Source organism: Pleurodeles waltl, chromosome 2_1, assembly GCF_031143425.1.
Source record: "Pleurodeles waltl isolate 20211129_DDA chromosome 2_1, aPleWal1.hap1.20221129, whole genome shotgun sequence".
Lineage (NCBI taxonomy): Eukaryota > Metazoa > Chordata > Amphibia > Caudata > Salamandridae > Pleurodeles > Pleurodeles waltl.
Genome location: NC_090438.1, coordinates 860,553,535 through 860,572,098, shown reverse-complemented (window position 1 = coordinate 860,572,098; position 18,564 = coordinate 860,553,535). Strand labels below are relative to the sequence as shown.

Sequence of the window (18,564 nt, the reverse complement as noted above, 5' to 3'; positions counted from 1 at the left end):
GCATCGGTTTTAGCAAGCTGGGCGTCAAAATTTCACCACACAAGGAGTCCAGTTGCAAGAGAGAAGTCTTTTTGGTCCTGAGACTTCAGGGAACAGGAGACAAGCTCTATCCAAGTCCTTGAAGAGCACTTCTTCGCCAGAGAGCAGCAAGGCAGCAGGCCAACAGCAAGGCAGCAGTCCTTCACAGAAAGCAGTCAGGTGAGTCCTTCGGACAGCCAGGCACTTCTTCTTGCAGGATGCAGGTTCTGGTTACAAGTTTCTTCTCCAGGAAGTGTCTGAGTTGGAAAGGGCAGAGGCCCTGTTTATATACCCAAATGTGCCTTTGAAGTGGGGGAGACTTCAAAGAGTGGCTTAGAAGTGCACCACGCCCCCAGGATCCCAGTAGGGGGTGTGGCAGCCTTTTGTGTGAGATCAGGCCCTCCACCCTCCCAGCTCAGGAAGACCCATTCAAAATGCAGATGTATGCAAGTGAGGCTGAGAATCCTGTGTTTAGGGTGTGTCTGAGTGAATGCACAATGAGCTGTCAGCTAAACCTAGCCCGAAGTGGATCGTAAGGCACAGAAAGATTTAAGTGCAGAGAAATGCTCACTTTCTAAAAGTGGCATTTCTAAAATAGTAACATTAAATCCAACTTCACCAGTCAGCAGGATTTTATGTCACCATTCTGGCCATACTAAATATGACCTTCCTACTCCTTTCAGATCAGCAGCTACCACTCAAACAATGTATAAGGGCAGCCGCAATGTTAGCCTATGAAGGGAGTAGGCCTCAAAGCAGTGTAAAAACGAATTTAGGAGTTACACTACCAGTACATGTAAACTACATTGGTACACGTCATGCCTTTTGCCTACACATCACCCTACCCTATGAGTTACCTAGGGCATACCTTAGGGGTGTCTTATATGTAGAAAAAGGGGGGTTTTAGGCTTGGCAAATACTTTTAAATGCCATGTCGAATTGGCAGTGAAACTGCACACACAGGCCTTGCAATGGTAGGCCTGAAACAAGGTTAAGGGGCTACTGAAGTGGGTGGCACAATCAGTGCTGCAGGCCCTCTAGTAGCATTTGATCTACAGGCCCTGGGCACATATAGTGCACTCTACTAGGGACTTATAAGTAAATTAAATAGTCCAATTGGGTCTGAACCAATGTTACCATGTTTAAAAGGTGGAAACGCCTCTCTTCTACTGTCAACTAGGCCGAAGGTGTCTGATTTCCGCCCGTAAACAGGCAGAAATCCGACTTCACTCTTAATATGGTGGCCTTCGGACCGCCAACACTGGCGGTCTTCTAGCGCCCCGGCTTTGGCGGTCTTGTGAAAATGTCTTTCGAAGTCATAATGAGGGCCTCAATGCCTCAAATAAAATAAAGAAAAGGAAAGCATGTTGTAAAGAAATGGCTCCCTGTTGCAGTTACCCCCCACTTTTTGCCTGATACTGATGCTGACTTGACTGAGAAGTGTGCTGGGACCCTGCTAATCAGGCCCCAGCACCAGTGTTCTTTCACCTAAAATGTACCATTGATTCCACAATTGGCACACCCTGGCATCCAGATAAGTCCCTTGTAACTGGTACCTCTGGTACCAAGGGCCCTGATGCCAGGGAAGGTCTCTAAGGGCTATAGCAGGTATTATGCCACCCTAGAGACCCCTCACTCAGCACAGACACACTGCTTACCAGCTGGTGTGTGCTAGTGAGAACAAAATGAGTAAGTCGACATGGCACTCCCCTCAGGGTGCCATGCCAGCCTCTCACTGCCTATGCAGTATAGATAAGACACCCCTCTAGCAGGCCTTACAGCCCTAAGGCAGGGTGCACTATACCATAGGTGAGGGTACCAGTGCATGAGCACTGTACCCCTACAGTGTCTAAGCAAAACCTTAGACATTGTAAGTGCAGGGTAGCCATAAGAGTATATGGTCTGGGAGTCTGTTTTACACGAACTCCACAGCACCATAATGGCTACACTGAAAACTGAGAAGTTTGGTATCAAACTTCTCAGCACAATAAATGCACACTGATGCCAGTGTACATTTTATTGCAAAATACACCCCAGAGGGCACCTTAGAGGTGCCCCCTGAAACTTAACCGACTATCTGTGTAGGCTGACTAGTTCCAGCAGCCTGCCACACTAGAGACATGTTGCTGGCCCCATGGGGAGAGTGCCTTTGTCACTCTGAGGCCAGTAACAAAGCCTGCACTGGGTGGAGATGCTAACACCTCCCCCAGGCAGGAGCTGTAACACCTGGCGGTGAGCCTCAAAGGCTCACCCCTTTGTCACAGCACAGCAGGGCACTCCAGCTTAGGGGAGTTGCCCGCCCCCTCCGGCCACGGCCCCCACTTTGGGCGGCAAGGCTGGAGGAAACAAAGAAAGTAACAAGGAGGAGTCACTGGCCAGTCAGGACAGCCCCTAAGGTGTCCTGAGCTGAGGTGACTCTAACTTTTAGAAATCCTCCATCTTGCAGATGGAGGATTCAACCAATAGGATTAGGGATGTGACCCCCTCCCCTTGGGAGGAGGCACAAAGAGGGTGTACCCACCCTCAGGGCTAGTAGCCATTGGCTACTAACCCCCCAGACCTAAACACGCCCTTACATTTAGTATTTAAGGGCTTCCCTGAACCTAAAGATTTAGATTCCTGCAACAACAAGAAGAAGGACTGCCTAGCTGAAAACCCCTGCAGAGGAAGACCAGAAGACAACTACTGCCTTGGCTCCAGAAACTCACCGGCCTGTCTCCTGCCTTCCAAAGAACTCTGCTCCAGCGACGCCTTCCAAAGGGACCAGCGACCTCTGAATCCTCTGAGGACTGCCCTACTTCGACGACGACAAGAAACTCCAGAGGACAGCGGACCTGCTCCAAAAAGACTGCAACTTTATCCAAAGAAGCAGCTTTAAAGAACCCTGCAATCTCCCCGCAAGAAGCGTGAGACTTGCAACACTGCACCCGGCGACCCCGACTCGGCTGGTGGAGAACCAACACCTCAGGGAGGACCCCCGGACTACTCTATGACTGTGAGTACCAAAACCTGTCCCCCCTGAGCCCCCACAGCGCCGCCTGCAGAGGGAATCCCGAGGCTTCCCCTGACCGCGACTCTCTGAAACCTAAGTCCCGACGCCTGGAAAAGACCCTGCACCCGCAGCCCCCAGGACCTGAAGGACCGGACTTTCACTGCAGAAGTGACCCCCAGGAGTCCCTCTCCCTTGCCCAAGTGGAGGTTTCCCCGAGGAAGCCCCCCCTTGCCTGCCTGCAGCGCTGAAGAGATCCCTTGATCTCTCATTGACTTCCATTGCGAACCCGACGCTTGTTCTAACACTGCACCCGGCCGCCCCCGCGCCGCTGAGGGTGAAATTTCTGTGTGGGCTTGTGTCCCCCCCGGTGCCCTACAAAACCCCCCTTGTCTGCCCTCCGAAGACACGGAGGGCAGACTGGAACCGGGGCACCCCCTTCTCTCCATTGAAGCCTATGCGTTTTGGGCACCACTTTGAACTCTGCACCTGACTGGCCCTGAGCTGCTGGTGTGGTAACTTTGGGGTTGCTCTGAACCCCCAACGGTGGGCTACCTTGGACCAAGAACTGAACCCTGTAAGTGTCTTACTTACCTGGTAAAACTAACAAAAACTTACCTCCCCCAGGAACTGTGAAAATTGCAGTGTCCACTTTTAAAATAGCTATTTGTGAATAACTTGAAAAGTATACATGCAATTGAAATGATTCAAAGTTCCTAATGTACTTACCTGCAATACCTTTCAAACAAGATATTACATGTTAAATTTGAACCTGTGGTTCTTAAAATAAACTAAGAAAAGATATTTTTCTATAACAAAACCTATTGGCTGGATTTGTCTCTGAGTGTGTGTACCTCATTTATTGTCTATGTGTATGTACAACAAATGCTTAACACTACTCCTTGGATAAGCCTACTGCTCGACCACACTACCACAAAATAGAGCATTAGTATTATCTATTTTTACCACTATTTTACCTCTAAGGGGAACCCTTGGACTCTGTGCATGCTATTCCTTACTTTGAAATAGCACATACAGAGCCAACTTCCTACACATGTTTTCTTAATTTCCTGTGAGTGCATGACTTATCAGATGATTCGCGAAAATTTGCCCATTTGCAGTCAATTTTGCACTCACTCATAATTTAATGTTGCTTATGCTTTTGTAGACTATGTTCCCTCTGACGTGTGCGCTTGGGTGCCTGCTCAGCCTGTCTACTTGCCCAGAGAGCTAACAGTACACCCACAGAGCCATAGGGATAAGGCCTCAATTAGCACTCATAGGGATTTGCACTATCGTGGCATGCCATGAGAGAACTCAGATGAAAACAAAGACTCGGTCCCTGCCTAATCATGTTTCTCCTTATTAGCAACTTTTAGTCTGAACGTGAACATCTTGTTGCAGCCAATTCTACTCCCATCTTCCCATACAGATAAACACTAGGCACACAAAAAAAGAACATGCAACTCATTTTCAAAGTATTAACAGCTGAACATGTGTAAGGATAGGGGTCTATATAAGAGCTCCTAGCGCCAATGGACCGTCACTTTTAGTGACGCTCCAGTGGCACTATGCACTGCACCGTATTCACAAGGTGGCATTAAGCCACTTTTTGTGGTTTAATGCCACCTTGCAAATACGGCTCCCTCATACGCAACACTTTGTGTGGACGGGGTGTGCAATGGGTGTTGCTGTGGGTATGCCACAGCAACAAACATCGCATTTTGACGCTGCTCGAGATTTACGAATTTTCGCAAACCTGAGGCAGTGTCAAGATCTAACGCCACCCCACAGGTGGCATTAGAGTGGCACTATGAGGAGAAATGCTTTAATTTCTCCTCATATTTTTGCTCTTCCTATGTGTGCTGCATATGGCAGCACACAAAGAAGGAGCAAATCGCCATTGAGTCACATGACCGCCAGACTTGCAGTGGAGGCCTCACCACCAACAGGCTGGCGGTGGGACCGCCACATTATGACCGTGGCAGAGCCGCCATGGTCAAACCACCGCCAGGCTGCCGCAAGCCGGCAGCCTGGCGGTCTCTGTGGTTTGTCATCCTCCAGGGCAGCGCTGCTTGCAGCGCCGCCTTGGGGATTAGGAGTCAACCATCTGCCAGCCTTGGAAAAGCTGGCAGAATGGGGGACTCGGAGGGGCCCTGCACTGTCCATGCACATGGCATGGCAGTGCAGGGGCCCCCATGCACAGCCCTATCACGCATTCCACTGCCCGAATTACGGGCAGTGGAATGCACAACAGTGCTGCTGCACCTGCTGCACCGCCACATTGACGCCGGCTCCTTTAGGAGCCAGCGTCAATGTTAAGACCCTGTTCACCGCAGGGCCGGCGGGCAGAAACAATGGTTCTGCCCGCCCGCCCTGCGATGAAGTCCTATCATGGCCGGCGTGGTTCAGGATGCACAGGTGGTCTGAGGGCAGGAAGAGTTTGGCCGGTGGCCTCTGCCACCCATCAAACTCTTAATGACCCCCATTATATCTGTACCTCAAAAAACAGCAAGGGTCACAGAATATGGGCCTGATTTTAACATTGGCGGACGGCGGAGGCCGTCCGCCAAGGTTCCGCCGCCAAATGACCGCACCGCGGTCACAAGACCGCGGCGGCCATTCTAACATTTCCTCTGGGCCGGCTGCGCTCTCCAAAAGAGCGCCCGCCGGCCCAGAGGAAATGCCCCTGCAACGAGGACGCCGGCTCAGAATTGAGCCGGCGTAGTTGCAGGGGTGCGACGGGTGCAGTTTGCACCCGTCACGTATTTCAGTGTCTGCATGGCCCCGCGGCACCCCCTACGACCATCCTGTTCCTGGCGGGAGACCAGGATGGCGGTAGGGGGTGTCAGAATCCCCATGGCTGCGGAGCGCGCTCCGCAGCCATGGAGGATTCCCCCGAGCAGCGGAAAGTCGGCGGGAGACCGCCGACTTTCCGCTTCTGACCGCGGCTGAACCGCCGCGGTCAGAATGCTCGTGGGAGCACCGCCAGCCTGTTGGCGGTGCTCCCGTGGTCGGTGGCCCTGGCGGCCACCGGCCGCCAGGGTCAGAATGACCCCCTATGTCTCTTAACATAATACAGATCTTAAGAAAAATTACTGTTGTTGAAGCAATGAGATCACAACCCCAGTTTCTGTTGTCCTCAGGTAATACAGTTGACATTGAAAAAGAGTCCCTTTTTCGCAGTTCTTGTAGTAAAAATTGTGTTATTTATTATGTCACACCTCACTGGTTAACTACTTTATGGTTAAAGATTGGACATAAAAAAGTGATGTGTGGAATTCTTCTCAGTGGAGAATAATGCAATGCAAATCCACTCCTAAAGCTATCAATTGGACATATTTTTTACTATTACCAACAGTACTAATCATTAGTTTAATATGTTGAGTTTATCCTGATTTTTTTGTATGTGTTATTTTTGTTTGTGTATTTAACTATTCCTGGGATATAGTGAACCAGCCTCTTAATACCAGACCTCATTTTAAAATAGAACACTTGACATATCAGCACACGGTTGTACTGGTCACAGTGTGAGTAGGCATCAACTGCAAACTTTTTCATAGTAAACAAATTTAATCAGATCTTGGCTGCAGCCTCATATCTACATATTTGTAGCTTCCTACAGCTGAACCCCACCCCAATGATTGCCAAGATCCCTTTTTCATAATATTTTGCTCACATAACTGCTTGTATAATGAATGTCTCAGCTATACTCACAAATGCACATGTACAGTGAAAGCAAATATATTGTTGCCGCAGACAGATACAAATAATTAGAGGGAACATTGGTCATAAGCCTTTGTGAAAACAACAAAATTGCAATTCACTTTTTAAACATGAAGAGAATGTGGGAAGTGGAGGAGAATTACCTTAAATTGACAGTCAACCAATAAAAATCGATACACAGTTACATTCCTTTTTGCTTCTATTTCAGTGAAAAAAACACACTAGCAAAAAGTTCACAATACTACAACCTCAGTGTACTTTGCAAAGTCAGTGACGCATATGGTGTTCTGCTGAGCAAATGTTGATCGTGAAAGTTAGTACAGCCTGGGGGCAGATTTCACTTGAGCACCAAAAAAGGGTACTCTCTCAAAAGATCTACTATATGTTAATTCGTGTTAGGGTATTGCCTATTTACAACTTTTCTTGACACAGTTTGAAGAGAGTAACCCTTTCGACTCTTCAAAAAAGTGCAGTTTTCAACTCGTACTGCCTAATGGGTTTTGTTTGCCACAACCAGGTATAGTCTGATAGAATTGCCCTACGGTTCATTATTGTTCTGTGTTTGTGTGGGAGACAGGTGATATGTTGGCCCTGAGGGTTTTTCTGATTTTGCTATAGGATATGAAAACTATTTACAATCTCCACAACACGTTTTTACTACGTGACTGTAAATGTAGTATTTCAAATGGTTAAAATAAATTGTACACAGAGATACACATGGGGTTGCCGCTTAAAGAACATGGTATTTGGCCACAAAGATTTTGCTTTGAGTAGACATGACCTGCTTTTGTAGTACTCCTACTGTACTCCTGGATCACAAACATCAACTAAGAGTAGTACAAAAGTAAGCCATAGTAAAACCTTTGTGAATAGTGCTTTGTGATTTGAAATTCAGTTGTTCTGGAGAGTTATTTCTAAATAATATATTTCATACTCAGTGTGTCATATCCCTGCAAACACCTGAAGCATGACAACAACTGGGATGACCCCAGAGCAACTTTTTATTTTTCCTATCATTTAACTTGTCTATGGGTCCAGTTCACAGTGATGTTGATGTGACTTATTCTTGTAGTAATCTAGGCCACCTGTAGTCCTGGCTAACAACTGGAACTCAAGAGAGGGCATGTTAGACTTGACACACTGAGGTAATGTTTTCCCAAACTTATTTGCGTTTCTCTGTAGATTTTGCTGCTTCTCTTTTAGTGGCCTTAGGGCCCCGGGCACTTTCTCACAGTAAGTATAGGGTAAAGTGTGCGCACCCTTCCTACGTATGTTAGGCAGTGGCGCTAACCCGTGTGTGCTGAGCCTGCCATTGTAGGCCAGTATGTGTGCTTGCCCAATGGTATTTTCAAACATGCTGAGCCTGCCATTGCAGGCCAGTATGTGCACACTCTTATGAAGGGTGTTTCTGAATGCAACAAAGATTACCCATGTGTGTTCTCACTACCTCTTAGGGATGCTCTCCCAATAAGTTAACATGGGGGAATTAAAGAAATCACTCTCAACAGCAATAATGGGTGGCAGTGGAGCAGCCTTATGATGTTTTCTATCATTGGATTTGCAGTGATAAATCCTTTCCGAAGGTAAGTATGGTTTTGTCATTAATAAATGAGAAAGGCCACTTCTGGAAAGTTGACATTTCTCTGCTCTAAAGTTTGTTGTGTGCCTTTCTGCATTTCTCTGGTCAGCATCTTAGTTTGAGGGAGCACATATGTACATTCCCCAGTGGCAGCTATAAAACAATGGGCATGCAGCTGGAACATCAGACCTCTGCAATTTGAGGGCCTGGCTGAATAGGCTGGAGGAAGAGTCAGGCTCGACTTCTCAGAGTCAGATCAAGGTCCCACTAAAGAATAAGATCTGCATTCCATAGCCCCATGGCAGACAGGATTTAGGGGAGACATCTGTGGTTCAAAGAAAGAATCTTTGAGCCACTCCCAACTTCAAAGGAACACTACAGTATAACTACTGGTGCCATACTGCAGCAGGAGAGAGATACATTTGCAGGGAACTATTGCTCTCAGCCAGTTCTGCTCCACATCCTGTGAGTGAACTTCCTGATTGGTGGCCAACCGCCTTTTATTTGTCAACTGCCTCCTAATCAAACCTGCTTATTAACTCCCCACCTTCTTCCCTGGGACTTCAACTAAGTGCAGCTCTGACTGAGAATGGACTAATCTCAAGGGTGTGTGTGACTTCTTCCTAATCCATGGGTGTGGGGTAGTCAGGCCGAGACAGATGATGGAGAAGGGTTTGCGCCACAGGGTCTGCATTGCGCTACCAATTGATCTGCTGGACATCAGTTGCACCGCATTACAGTGCTGCGTACCAGTGTGTGTAAGTGTGCTTCATACAGATCTGTCTGATATCCGTAGACCCACATACCAGTGCTGAGTGAATGTGCGCATGTGTGAGAGTGCCTACATGAAGACCACCTGCTAGTGATTACATCAGTGGGCAGTGCTGCTTTACACTTCGATTTTTTGTTAACTAAATACTATGTTTGACATTGGTTCTATCTGTGTGGCCTTAGCCCACGGTGCTCCTAAAAGTGTTATCATTATCAGTATATTATCAGTGATATCATTGTGAACTGGGGCGCATCCTATAACTGTGTGGTATCGCTTTAAATTAATTGCCAGAGTGTGCCTAGTTCTGCCAATGGGTCACACCGCAGAATGGTGCTGGGAGGGCATCATAGGATTTCTCTCTTGAATACAAACTGTGTTTACCTACCACACATGTGAAGTCTCTTTTGTGACACTTAGGCCCTGATTCTTACCTTAGCGGGCGGCGGAGGCCGCCCGCCAAAGTACCCCCGCCAGAACACCGCACCACGGTCGTCAGACCGCTGCAGTGATTCTGGGATTTCCACTGGGCTGGCGGGCGACCGCCAAAAGGCCGCCCGCCAGCCCAGTGGAAATCAACCTTCCCACGAGGACGCCGGCTCTGAATGGAGCCGGCGGAGTGGGAAGGTGCGACGGGTGCTGTTGCACCCGTCGCGTATTTCAGTGTCTGCAAAGCAGACACTGAAATACAAAGTGGGGCCCTCTTACGGGGGCCCCTGCAGTGCCCATGCCATTGCGGTATGGGGTGTCAGAATCCCCATGCGGGCGCAGCTCGCTGCGCCGCCATGGAGGATTCTTATGGGCAGCGGAAAACCGGCGGGAGACCGCCGGTTTTCCTCTTCTGACCGCGGCCAAAGCACCGCGGTCAGAATGCCCTGCGGGGCACCGCCAGCCTGTTGGCGGTGCTCCCGCCAACCCTGGCCCCGGCGGTCCATGACCGCCGGGGTCAGAATGACCCCCTTAGTGTTTCTGGGGGTGATTCTCACCCTGGCGGGCGGCGGAGGCCGCCCGCCAGAGTTCCCCCCTCCAAAATACCGCTCCGCGGTCGAAAGACCGCTGAGGGTATTTTGGCTTTTGCACTGGGCTGGCGGGCGACCGCCAAAAGGCCGCCCGCCAGCCCAGTGCAAACCACCCTTCCCACGAGGACGCCGGCTCAGAATTGAGCCGGCGGAGTGGGAAGGTGCGACGGGTGCAGTGGCACCCGTCGCGTATTTCAGTGTCTGCAAATCAGACACTGAAATACAAAGTGGGGCCCTCTTACAGGGGCCCCTGCAGTGCCCATGCCATTGGCATGGGCACTGCAGGGGCCCCCAGGGGCCCCACGACAACCCATACCGGCATCCTGTTCCTGGCGGGAGAACCGCCAGGAACAGGATGGCGGTATCGGCTGTCAAAATCCCCATGGCGGCGCAGCGAGCTGCGCCGCCATGGAGGATTCTAATGGGCAGCGGAAAACCGGCGGGAGACCGCCGGTTTTCCGCATCTGACCGCGGCCAAACCGCCACGGTCAGAATGCCCTGCGGGGCACCGCCAGCCTGTTGGCGGTGCTCCCGCCAACCCTGGCCCCGGCGGTCCATGACCGCCAGGGTCCGAATGACCCCCTTAGTGTCTTTATTGCATGCTAGTACTGTGCCAATGCTTTACAGATTGCCTCTGCGGTAAGCAAGACTGCTCAGTGCCAAACTACTCAAGGGTCAGCGCAGGTTGTACAGTGAGTGCAATCGCCCACCCCTGATGGTAGTGCCAGGTTCTGCCTGGCTGGAGCCCGCCATAACCAACCAGAATGTGCCATTTGGAACAGAGTAGGAATACTTCAAGAATAAGCCATACCAACTTAGAGCAACATTTTTGAGAATCATGGCCTTTGTCTTCACAGAATGGAAAAAATAGCAAACAGCTGAAACAATCACCAAAAAGAGCACACTTGCTGGTCTCTGAGACCACATCTTCTCCAAATGAGACTCATGGGTGTTATTGTACGATTCCCTCTGCATAGGTGGCACATATCCTAAATTAGGAACAATACAGAGAAGATTAGCATGGCCCCTGTGAAAGGATGACACCCACATTTGTGAAGCCTTCCATATAAGGTACTAGGAAAATGTATAGATTGATTTGGCAGAAATTGCTTGTGTGGAGAGGGATTTTGAGCCAGTTTCAGTGGATGTTGTAGAAGTGGTGAATTATTAATTTAAAATATTTGAGAAGGGATTATTTTACAGGATGAATAATGTACACAGATTGGCAATTGCTGAAGGTCAGGTTTTGTTTAATGGCATTGCAGTGGGACAGAATGTTTCGGTGAAGAGATTAAAAAGGAGAATAAGGATTTCAAAGCTGCATATCTCTAGGTAAAATTCTGTTTGGGATGCTTCTAAAGTGCTGATTTATTTGGAGTCACAAGGTGCTAATGAATTACTAATATTGAAGGAACTATCACAGAAGTTAACAATATTATTATGTTTAATTTCATTCAAGAGGGTATCCGATGTGCAGGTCTTGATGTTTCAAGGAGGATTTGTTCCCCAGAAGAGGTATGCTTTTATTTAAATAAAAGGGCGAAAACTAATTCAATTCAATATTTTATCCATTGTTTGATGAGCATGAAAATCAGTGTGTAGTTCATTGTGTTAAAGAGTATGAGAGGAGAACATTACAGTTAAGATGTGTGACTGTGAATCAATTGCTTATTTCATTTAGGCAACTATACAAAGCAGTATCGCATCCAAACCTTGCTAGATCGGTGAAGGAGATGATGAAAAGTTCAGGTGTGACTGTTACTTTATTAGAGCACATTCGGGGAGGGGTGCATCTGTTGCAAAGGGTTTTATGTTGGGGAGCATTGCAAGGCATTTTGAGATGTGCAGGTTGGTCAAATGATACAATTTTACAACAATTTTATTTCAATCCATTGTGAATGTGGCTTATTGTTTGATAGAGAAGCTTTAAACTTGGAACAATGTTAGCTTCTGTTCTTGCCATTAAATGTAGATTTTCCCCACCTTTGCATGGCAGAAAAAAAGGGTTTTATAAATGAGACAGAGACCAATAGTATTCCTCCCTTAATCACAAACGTGTTTTCAAAAATATTGCGTTTACCTTGTAGCACACGCACTACAATTGAGGAAGTGGATGGAGAAAATGAAATTAATGGAGGATGTTTCATATTTTTTTAAATATTGAGTTCTCACCTTGGATCTGGAACCTGGATTTTGACCTTTGCAGACTTTGATATGGGTTCTTGAGATAAATTAAGACTTTATTTTTGTTCTATATGTGATATGATTTGTTGCAGTGAGCTAAAACGATGGAAGATGGCTGGGTTGTTCTAGCCTTTTATTATGTTGGAATGATTGTTAGTATTCTAAGTTCCTTACAAGGGCTGCTGAGAGTGGGGGCCATAAAGGTGGTTTTTAAGAGCTGCTTGGGCCCTGAATACAAGTGCATGGCTAAATTCCCATCTCTGTGCAAATGTGTTTGCACAAGAATTGGAGTTACAAGTGGTGTGATAATTATCACATCCTCTGAGTTTTCCCATGATAATTTCCAGCAGTTCAAACATGGCGAAATGTTTTTGGGGAAAAGGCCTGTAAAAAAGCAAAACATATAGAATTTGGTGAGCTAAATGCCTATTCTGCATGTTATGCCTCATTTTACATGACAGAATTTGTAATAGGCTATAATTACAGCACCTTTTTTAATCCCAATCCTCATTGCATCAGATTTTAAATGTTGCAATAATATTAGCCTCCCCTGCTGGGCACTCGTAATTAGGGTCCTAGAGTCTTGAGTTAAAAACATTGTTGAGAAAAACACGTGAGGTTGATTTTATCACATGAACAGGGAACAAGGCAAAGGTGTTCAAGTCAATTTTGATCAGGTCACTTCCCTAATCTAATGGCGCAGCAAGAATTTAACCCCAATGTTTTAGTAATGCTGTTTCAAGCTTTTTCAACACATTGTTGGTTCCCTGTATTACAGTATAACACCACTCAATTCTTCTCTTGTACAATTCCTGTTAACAAAGTGAACATTCAATTGGGAACACATTGAAAACAACATCTTCACAGAAATCACAGTAAAGCAATTGGCCACACTCTGAAATTTAAACATAATTTAGTATTAACATATACCCATTACGGTCTATTACTGAAAACAATATCACAATTCTAAATTACTTGGCCATAAGTGTTTTTATTTAGACTGATCTATAAAAAAAAACATAATGCATTAATTGACATTTTTTATGAAAAAGTACACTGTTTTAAAGTCTGTGTGGCACAGCTGACGTGTTTCATCCCTGTGAACATGGCTTAGTTAAGGCTCTTCATCAAGAGTTAGTGGAGTAGTTAGTATAAAGTATAAAGAACAACAAATATACACGTAGTATGCATGCTTGCAATGGCAGCAAGCTAGTGGCCAGAGTCAAAGGTCAATCCATAAGTGTTAAGTAGTTGTTGTGGTAATGTTGTCTTGGTAGGAGTACATATGGCTGTAAAGTGGAAAAGTAATTCGAATCAAGAGTACTAAGGGTGCCTGTGTACCACACAGCAGTAATACTTGTGCATTTCTGAATGATTCTCCATTACTGCTTGCCTCTAAATCAAGCGCTAAGGCCATCATTCTCCTCATAATTATGATTTGAAAGTGACTGCTCTTATCAGTGTTACAAGTAATGCAGTAATTTACCATGCGGTATATTCACATGCAAAGTTATCACAATTTTTTCTATGAAAAATTATCAGGTCACATCAGGAGGAAGTAGGCCCTACAATGTCTCTTAATTAATGCATGACATACAGAATTTAATGTGAAGACAGTGATAGTCAATGGTGTCCCTAACGTGGCTACGCACACCGGTGATACCAGTACTTTCCAGAGAGAAAATACTGTATCAAACTTTCCGATGCAGTTACAGATCTTTAAAAATAATTCCCTGAGGTGCTACACTTAGATTTCAGTCAAAACCATCTGAGAGCATAGACAGATTGTCATATCTTACAAACATGCCAATAAATTATTTTTAAAAATAAAGCCATACTGACAAACACATTAATCATTTTTTTTTAAACAATGTTCTTACAAATCAGGTTAGAATTGTTAAGAGGTTTGATGCAGGCACCCTTGGTCTCTTTGAAGTACGGAGTGCACTTTTCTACACTGGACTTTCCAGAAAAACAAAAACTCACTTTGATATATCCAAATTTGCATAGGAGTGAGCAGATGTGCAAACATTGCTGTTCAGAGAGGGGTTGCACATTTTTTTAAGGATTTCGCAAAATATTTGCATGTTTTCAAGACACTTTGGAATGTGCACGTGAGAAGGCATTAGGAAAATCGAGGACTGCTTTCTGATGCTAACCTTCCTAATGGGTGTTTCCCTCAACAAAACATGTTTTTGGAAAACTAGGACCACACTATGGCCCATATTTATACTTTTTTAGCGCTGCATTTGCGTCGTTTTTTTTACACAAAATAGGTGCAAACTTACAAAATACAATCGTATTTTGTAAGTTTTCGCTGCTTTTGCATTAAAAAAATGATACAAATGCGGCACTAAAAAAGTATCAATATGGGCCTATGTATTTTGAAGCACTATTTTTAAACATATTGGGGCATATTTATACTCCGTTTGCGCCGAATTTGCGTAGTTTTTTTCGACGCAAATTCGGCGCAAAACTAACGCCATATTTATACTTTGGCGTTAGACGCGTCTAGCGCCAAAGTATGAGGAATGAGCGTCATTTTTTTGCGTGAACGCCTTCCTTGCGTTAATGAGATGCAAGGTAGGCGTTCCCGTCTAGAAAAATGACTGCGACGCAAATGCGTCGTATTTATACTCCTGGGCTAAAATCACGCCCGGGAGTGGGCGGGGCAAAAAAACCCACATTTGCGCCTCTTTTTAACGCCTGGGTCAGGGCAGGCGTTAAGGGACCTGTGGGCTCAAAATGAGCCCACAGCTGCCCTCCCATGCCCCCAGGGACCCCCCCTGCCACCCTTGCCCACCCCAGGAGGACACCCAAGGATGGAGGGACCCACCCCAGGGACATTCAGGTAAGTTCAGGTAAGTATAATTTTTTTTTTTATTTATTTTTTTTGGGCATAGGGGGGCCTGATTTGTGCCCCCCTACATGCCACAATGCCCAATGACCATGCCCAGGGGACATAAGTCCCCTGGGCATGGCCATTGGGCAAGGGGGCATGACTCCTGTCTTTACTAAGACAGGAGTCATGTAAATGGCGTCTGGGCGTCGTTAAAAATGGCGCAAATCGGGTGGAGGCGATTTTTTGCGTCAACCTGACTTGCACCATTTTTAAGACGCCCTAGCGCCATTTTTCCCAACGCCGGCGCTGCCTGGTGTACGTGGTTTCTTTCCACGCACACCAGGCAGCGCCGGTCTGCTTGCGCCGGCTAACGCCATTCAATAAATACGGCGCCCGCATGGTGCTTCAGAATGGCGTTAGCCGGCGCAAAAATTTTTGACGCTAAACTGCGTTAGCGCAGTTTAGCGTCAAAAAGTATAAATACGGGCCATTGTCTCTAGCCATTTGTCTTCATTTCTAAAGGGCTATATCCTTGATATTTTCCAATACCTTCTCAGTTTGCCAGAAAAGTTGTCTCCTTTCCAGGATAATGGAGGATCCACTCTTCAAGAAAACTTTGTAAAATGGTGTCAAAGTAGAGCATGTTCAGTCCAGCTTCAGTATCAATTGACTGAGAGCACTTCAAATAATATGGAAATGTCATTTAATATGCCTTCTTATCACCTTTACCATGTGTAGTACTTTTTTCACTAATGGCTCCACTTTCATTCATTATTTCTCCCTGCCCCTTCTAATGAAGATATTTACTCATATTTTGGGGCATATTTATACTCCGTTTGCGCCGAATTTGCGTCGTTTTTTTCGACGCAAATTCGGCGCAAAACTAACACCATATTTATACTTTGGCGTTAGACACGTCTAGCGCCAAAGTATGAGGAATGAGCGTCATTTTTTTGTGTGAACGCCTTCCTTGCGTTAATGAGATGCAAGGTAGGCGTTCCCGTCTAGAAAAATGACTGCGACGCAAATTCGTCGTATTTATACTCCTGGGCTAAAATCACGCCCGGGAGTGGGCGGGGCAAAAAACCCCGCATTTGCGCCTCTTTTTAACGCCTGGGTCAGGGCAGGCGTTAAGGCACCTGTGGGCTCAAAATGAGCCCACAGCTGCCCTCCCATGCCCCCAGGGACCCCCCCTGCCACCCTTGCCCACCCCAGGAGGACACCCAAGGATGGAGGGACCCACCCCAGGGACATTCAGGTAAGTTCAGGTAAGTATAATTGTTTTTTTTTTAATATTTTTTTGGGCATAGGGGGGCCTGATTTGTGCCCCCCTACATGCCACAATGCCCAATGACCATGCCCAGGGGACATAAGTCCCCTGGGCATGGCCATTGGGCAAGGGGGCATGACTCCTGTCTTTACTAAGACAGGAGTCATGTAAATGGCGTCTGGGCGTCGTTAAAAATGGCGCAAATCGGGTGGAGGTGATTTTTTGCGTCAACCTGACTTGCGCCATTTTTAAGACGCCCTAGCGCCATTTTTCCCAACGCCGGCGCTGCCTGGTGTACGTGGTTTTTTTCCTCGCACACCAGGCAGCGCCGGTCTGCTTGCGCCGGCTAACGCCATTCAATAAATACGGCGCCCGCATGGTGCTTCAGAATGGCGTTAGCCGGCGCAAAAATTTTTGACGCTAAACTGCATTAGCGCAGTTTAGCGTCAAAAAGTATAAATACGGGCCTTTATGTCTCAGAATCAACTTGGGCTTGTAATCATTAAAAATGTTAAACAAATCCCATCCTCTCAGTCAGCAAACTGCACTGATCAGGTTATGTAGATCTTGAAGGCTCAAACCCTAAAGCTAACATTCAGCCTTTCTCTGTCCTTTTTCTTCCATCTCTCCTCCAATATTATCTTTCTTCTGACTTGTTTTCCTTCTGTCGTGACCTTTTCTGTATTTCTTTTTACATTGTTCTTCGTTTTTTATCTGTCTTACATCATTGTAAGGAAATCCAAATGCGGCATTGGGCAGTGATGCACTCGCCAATCATTTAAATTATATTTTCATATATATTTTAATGCAGTTTATTCACCACTTATGCAATAATGTTTTAATACCACCAAAGGACTGGGAGTGGGAGGACTTCATTGAAAAGGTGTGGTGGCGAAGACTGAGAAAGAGAAACACCATTAAAATTTATTTAGGCTTGGTGGACTTAAATTGAGTTTCAAAATAAAACTTTATTGAGTGACATCAATAGATAATAGGTTAATTGTCACCAGGCAGGGGAAGCATTTCCCTGCGTGTCACATGAGTCTAGCAAATCACATACTAGGGCTAGTAGTGTGGTGGGAAATTCACTTTTGTGCGCAGTCAGAAATCAGAGATATGAACCAGGGCCTATATTTGGAGACATCAAATCGCTCACAGTGGAACTACAGAAACACGATTGTGGAGGTGAAGAGGAGTGGGACATGGCCATTTGGTAAGGGGGTCAGAACAAGAGTATTTGAAATGAGCCCCGTATTACTTGGAAAAAGATACATGTTGCATATTTGGAGGCATAAACACGTGTAAAGGGTTACTACGTGCAAGGATTAGACATCATGTTGAGCACCTGATATTCTGTGAAAGCTAGAGGTTAATACAGAGAAGCAGCAGATGAGTGGGAGAAGCAGACACATCAGAGATAAATATCACTAGAGAAGCTCCAGTACCTCACGAAGCATGCGCTATAGAGAGAGTTTAAACTAAAAATCATCTCTGGGTTTATACTCTTCAAAGTGATAAAGTAAAATTACTCTCGGAAATGTGGAAGGCTTTTATCTCATTATGTGAAGTGGAAACAGACCACTTAGCGTGGGATTAAATGAGAAACACTGTAAAAAAGAATTACCAATTCAAATCTTAGTATGTAAAAATTGAAATAAAAAACAGATATGGCCTTTTCCAATTCGAAATCAATAAAGCCAAGTTCACTTTGAAATCTAGGGTATTTATAAAAATGTGCGCACACATTTTTTACTGGTTAGCAATGATATATTGGCTGTGGAATTCTAATAGAAACAGAATCGTCAGTAAAAGTCCTATGGATTAATATTTTGCGTTGTATTCGGTGCCATTCCGCTTACTTTAAGTCTGTCTTTTTTAATATATAGTTTTCATGGAACGGAAAGCTCAAGATTTGAACAGTTGCACTCTCAAAATATTACGCCTGGGTTAGTGTCAAGTGCATCATTTTATTTGATTTGTATCTTACATGTGAAAGTACACACTGCTGGGCTGGTGCAAAGCGATCAGTTCCTTTTATTAATTAACTCTAATTAGTTAGGCCTAATTAGTTATTTCGAATCATTTGTGGTTCTATTGAGCTGTTTAGAAAAGTTAGTTTAAGTGAGGTTTATTGACAGTTTGAAACTCATTAACATCTCTTGACATTA

At 45.8% G+C, this 18,564-nt stretch overlaps 1 protein-coding gene and 1 non-coding gene across 2 annotated transcripts in view; one reads left to right on the top strand and one right to left on the bottom strand.

The window, feature by feature from the left end:
• The window catches only part of LOC138269465 (cadherin-9-like), a 783,906-nt gene that overhangs the window by 385,044 nt on the left and 380,298 nt on the right, over positions 1 to 18,564 (bottom strand). The gene's annotated exons all lie outside the window — the stretch shown is intronic.
• LOC138270405 (U6 spliceosomal RNA) lies at positions 11,070 to 11,172 on the top strand. Its single transcript, XR_011200250.1, has one exon. It is a non-coding gene; the product is annotated as a U6 spliceosomal RNA (small nuclear RNA).